Genomic DNA, 5,860 nt, shown 5'->3' on the forward strand with positions numbered 1-5,860 from the left:
TAGAATAAGTACCAGTCGAACACCGGCGTCAATGTAATCAACTTACCCCCTCTCCCCCCAAAATTGCTGCCCTTGTAAAATTTGAACCCAGTATTTTTTTTTTCATTTTTTTAATTATTGATCCACTTTGTTGTAACCTTTATCTAACACCCCAACACACACGTGCGCATGCTCTGAGTTCAACAGACACTGATATTTACAAGAGTAGTTGCTGCTCTGACCGTCTATGTCAGTAAATGTGTAACTTTGTGTATGTTTAGTCCCTTGTTTGTTGGTTTATTATAACCAGGTCATGTATTAATCGGTTACTGTGTTGTCTCCACTTTGGTCCTCCTATGGAGAACTATTTGTTTCACTAACGTACTCCTTTGAGAGTGTGTCTTTGTTTGTGTATGTCTGTGTGTGAGAGAATATATCAGAGGTTTTCGTTGAGCCTCACTGGAAAAAATAAAAATGATATTTGGTCACTGGTAGAGAGAGAGGGAAAGAGAATGTCTGGATGTGTATACTCTCTCTGTACTCTCTTTTACTTGTTTCAGTCATTTGACTGCGGCCATGCTGGAGCACCGCCTTTAGTCAAGCAAATCGACCCCGGGACTTATTCTTTGTAAGCCTAGTACTTATTCTGTCAGTCTCTTATGCCAAATCGCTAAGTTACGGGGATGTAAACACACCAGCATTGGTTGTCAAGCGATGTTGGGGGAACAACACACACACACATACATATATGTATATATATATATACATAAACATATATACGACGGGCTTCTTTCATTTTCCATCTACCAAATCCACTCACAAGGCTTTGGTCGGCCCGAGGCTATAGTAGAAGACACTTGCTCAAGGTGCCACGCATTGGGAATGGACTCGGAACCATGTAGTTGGTAAACAAGCTACTTACCACACAGGCCATATATGGGGGCATGCACTATTTCAGTGCGTCATGGCATGCACCGTTTGTCGGTATATTTCCTGGTCTTTCCGTTTGACCCATTGAGCAGAGTGCCAACTAGCACCCATCTCCATGTGATGAGGACTTCATCTGCTGTGGCCAACCAACACAAGCCATCAACCCAGCTGGATCCTCAGTGAAAAGAACATGGTAAGTGGAGTCTAACTCGGAAAATTGGGCAACATGGTGTAACAGTTTGAGCTGGCACTTTACAATCATACCAGTAACAGGACATATCCCAGTTTCAGAGAAGAATTGTTGGGTGTACATATGTATATATATATATCATCATCATCATTGTTTAACGTCCGCTTTCCAAGCTAGCATGGGTTGGACGATTTTGACCGAGGGCTGGCGAACCAGATGGCTGCACCAGGCTCCAATCTTGATCTGGCAGAGTTTCTACGGCTGGATGCCCTTCCTAATGTCAATCACTCCGAGAGTGTGGTGGGTGCTTTTACGTGCCAGTCAGGTGGTACTGGCAATGACCTCGCTCGAATCTTTTTACACGAGCCACCAGGATTTGGCGACGTTGGTAACGATCATGCTTGAATGTTGCCCTTTTACGTGCCATGGGTATGGAAGCCAGTTAGCTGCTCTGGCAACGATCATGCTCGGATGGTGCTCTTGGCAACCTAGTAGCACAGGCACAAGTGCCAGTAAGGCGACACTGGTAACAATCACACTCGAATAGCCTCTCTGTCAACGATCACACTCGTATGGTGCTCTTTGTATGCCACTAGCACGGATGCCAGTCATCGAATTGATTTTGATTTTGATATATATATATATATATATAGAGATTGAGTTGGGTATATAATACTACGTGCTAAAATCAGAGTCAAGGCTAGCCACCTTATTAATATTATTATAATGGTAATAATACATTTTGTTTTTGGTTTTGGTTTGCAAGATTCTTTATGTGAGTTCATGTGTTGAAGCATATTTTGTTGTCTGGGGAGAGTCATTTTCTTTTTGTGCCTTATAATTTAACACACTCACTGGTAAAATTTCCACTCATTTATTTATATATTTTTCTAAAATTTTCGTTGCATCTTGCAACCTTTTCAATAGTTATGAAATAGTGGAAATTTTACACACACACACACACACACACACACACACACACACACACACACACACACACTAAAAGAGAATGATTCTCTTCAGACACAACAGGTAATACATCTATACACACACGCACACAAGCACACACACACATATGTATATATACACACACATACATATGTACATTTAATATATATATATATACACATACATATATATCAGGTTTGATGTGGGGGTGTGTTCTGTTACAGGCCATGTCTAACTTAATAGCACCACCTGGTTGCTATATATACCTATATATGTTCACATGCGTGTATATATGTATATAATGTATGGTGGAAATTTTACACACACACACACACACACACACGCGTATATATACACACTAAAAGAGAATGATTCTCTTCAGACACAACAGGTAATAATACATCTATACACACACAAACACACACACATATGTATATATACCCACACATACATATGTCATTTAATATTATATATACACATACTATATATCAGGTTTGATGTGGGGGCGTGTTCTGTTGCAGGCCATGTCTAACTTAATAGCACCACCTGGTTGCTACATATACCTATATACACACTAAAAGAGAATGATTCTCTTCAGACACAACAGGTAATAATACATCTATACACACACACACACACACACACATATGTATATATACACACACATACATATGTACATTTAATATATATATATATATACACACACATACATATGTACATTTAATATATATATATATATATACACATACATATATATCAGGTTTGATGTGGGGGCGTGTTCTGTTGCAGTGCATCGCTGCATTCACTAACCGTTGGCATCTGCTCAAGTTGTCCTGGGAAACGCTCTGAGCAGTATCCCAGTCAATCCCCATCTGCAAGATACCCCCTCCTTTGTCATGACCACGAAACATGTGACCGACCAACACGAGCCATCAACCCAGCTGGACCTTTGCTGAGAAGAACATGGTAAGCATAGGCTAACTCGGAAAATCAAGCAACATGCTCAAAGAGTCTGGGGCTGGTGCCCCCTCGAATCATACAAGTAATGGGACATATCCGAGTTTTTGAATAGAGTTGAGGGTTGGATATGAAATTCTTCTGGGGTCAACTTTGTCTTTCATTCTTTTGGGGTTGATAAAATAAAGTACCTATTTCTTCATTGCCCACAAGGGGCTAAACATAGAGGGGACAAACAAGGACAGACATAGGTAGTAAGTCGATTACATCGACCCCAGTGCGTAACTGGTACTTAATTTATCGCCCCCGAAAGGATTAAAGTCAAAGTCGACCTCGTCGTAATTTGAACTCACGACGTAACAACAGACGAAATACCTATTTCTTTATTACCCACAAGGGTCTAAACATAGAGGGGACAAACAAGGACAGACATAGGTATTAAGTCGATTATATCGACCCCAGTGCGTAACTGGTACTTAATTTATCGACCCCGAAAGGATGAAAGGCAAAGTCGACCTCGGCGGAATTTGAACTCACAACGTAACGACAGATGAAATACGGCTACGCATTTCGCCCGGCGTGCTCACGTTTCTGCCAGCTCGCTGCCTTTTATAAAATAAAGTACCGTTCGAGTACCGGGGTTGCTGTAACTGACTAACTCCCTCCCCCAAAATTTCAGGCCTTGTGCCAAAATTAGAAAGGGTTGTATATATATGTATATATATATATATATTTGCTTGTGTGCTTTGCTTTCCTGTGTTGTCTTGCTGTTGTATATGTATGTTGTCTGGAAACCATTATGATCTCCACTTTTGTAATTTGTCCCCCGCCCCAGATGCTCACCTCACCCACTGCCCTGAGGGCGGATAAACAAGTGTTCACCATCATCATCATCGCCATCGCCATCACAAATACTATGACTGCCACCATCATCATCATCTTCATCACTTTCATTTTCACCACCACCACCATCATAATCACCCACGTCATCATCATCATCTTCATCGTCACCACCACCACCACCACCATCATAATCACCCACATCATCATATCATCATCTTCATTGTCATCACCACCACCACCAGCACCACTACAATCATCATTAACATTGTCGCAACCACCACTAATACCACCACCACCACCACCACCACCATCACAATCAACACCACTTGTCTATGTGGACCATGCTTGTCCTATTAAGGAAGGTTTTACTGCCCATGTTACAGCATCCTCTCATCTCTCTCACACCCTTTTGTTGTAGCATCTTGCAGTTTTGTGCAGTTAGAGGTGTTTCGGGGGTGGTGCAGAAAGTTTGTCAACACCACTCAACATAACGTGAAGAGTTGGAAACTATTAGCTCAGCACTCCTTTCATATGATGTTCTTGCGGGGAGGACAACTTCACATGTTTCTGCCTTATTCGAACTCATCAGTTGCGGGGAGGACAACTTCACATGTTTCTGCCTTATTCGAACTCATTAGTTGCGGGGAGGACAACTTCACATGTTTCTGCCTTATTCGAACTCATCAGTTGCGGGGAGGACAACTTCACATGTTTCTGCCTTATTCGAACTCATCATTGAAGCAATGCCATCTTCCATAATTCTTGAGGCCCACTGCTTTGTGTTTATATCTTTTTCATTTATTTATTTATTTTCTTCCCTTGATCTTTTGAGTGAAGTAAATGCAGGTGGGGGAGGCTGTTTTTACGGGTGGTATTTTTCCCCCTCACATCAAGGGAGGCACAAATTTCGCTGCAATTCTTTTCATTCGCAAATCCTTGTTCAAAATTCGTTAGCAGGGGCTCCTGGGCACACCTATTTCCTTACTACCCACAAAGGGCTAAACACAGAGGGGACAAACAAGGACAGACAAAGGGATCAAGTCGATTACATCGACCATGTGCGTAACTGGTACTTAATTTATCAACCCCGAAAGGATGAAAGGCAAAGTCGACCTCGGCGGAATTTGAACTCAGAACGTAACGGCAGACGAAATACAGCCCAGCATTTCGCCCGGCGTGCTAACGATTCTGCCAGCTCTCTCCTGGGCACACCTGTCATATCAAAAAGTTCATCAGTTGTTCGGTGATGCTCTTCCAAGATCAGTTCCTGAATTTTCATGTTGTTTCTATTCATTCAGGCGGTTGGCGGTCATCCTGAACAAGGTTGGTCTTTGAGTGACCATTCCTAAAGCATGGCAACCACTTGTAAACTCGTGTTTTGCTTATGGCAGTGCCCTTATATGCTGTTTGACGCATGACAACTGTTTCGGCCACCGTTTTCCCCAGCAGAAAACAGAATTTCATGGAAGCGTGCCACATAGCAGTACAGCTTTTGTTGATGCTACTGGTTGGCAGGCTGAATCTTTCGGGTACTTCCTTGTATGTATGTATATATATACATGTATGTATATATGTGTGTGTGTGTGTATATAAGTAAAGGCACGTGGCTCAGTGGTTAGAGTGTCGAGCTTACGATCGTGAGGTTGTGAGCTCGAATCCCGGACCGGGCTGCGTGTTGTGTTCTTGAGCAAGACACTTTATTTCACGTTGCTCCAGTTCACTCAGCTGTAGAAATGAGTTGCGACGTCACAGGTACCAAGCTGTATCGGCCCCTTTGCCTTTCCCTTGGACAACATCGGTGACGTGGAGAGGGGAGACCGGTATGCATGGGCGACTGCTGGTCTTCCATAAAAAAAAAAAAACAACCTTGCCCAGACTTGTGCCTCAGAGGGTAACTCTCTAGGTGCAAACCCATGGTCAGTGTCTGACCGAAGGGGGTCAAAAAAAAAAATATTATGTGTGTGTGTGTGTAACAATTAGTTGGTTGTCATAATAAAACTCAGAGTTTCGGAT

This window comes from Octopus sinensis, linkage group LG29, assembly GCF_006345805.1.
Source record: "Octopus sinensis linkage group LG29, ASM634580v1, whole genome shotgun sequence".
Lineage (NCBI taxonomy): Eukaryota > Metazoa > Mollusca > Cephalopoda > Octopoda > Octopodidae > Octopus > Octopus sinensis.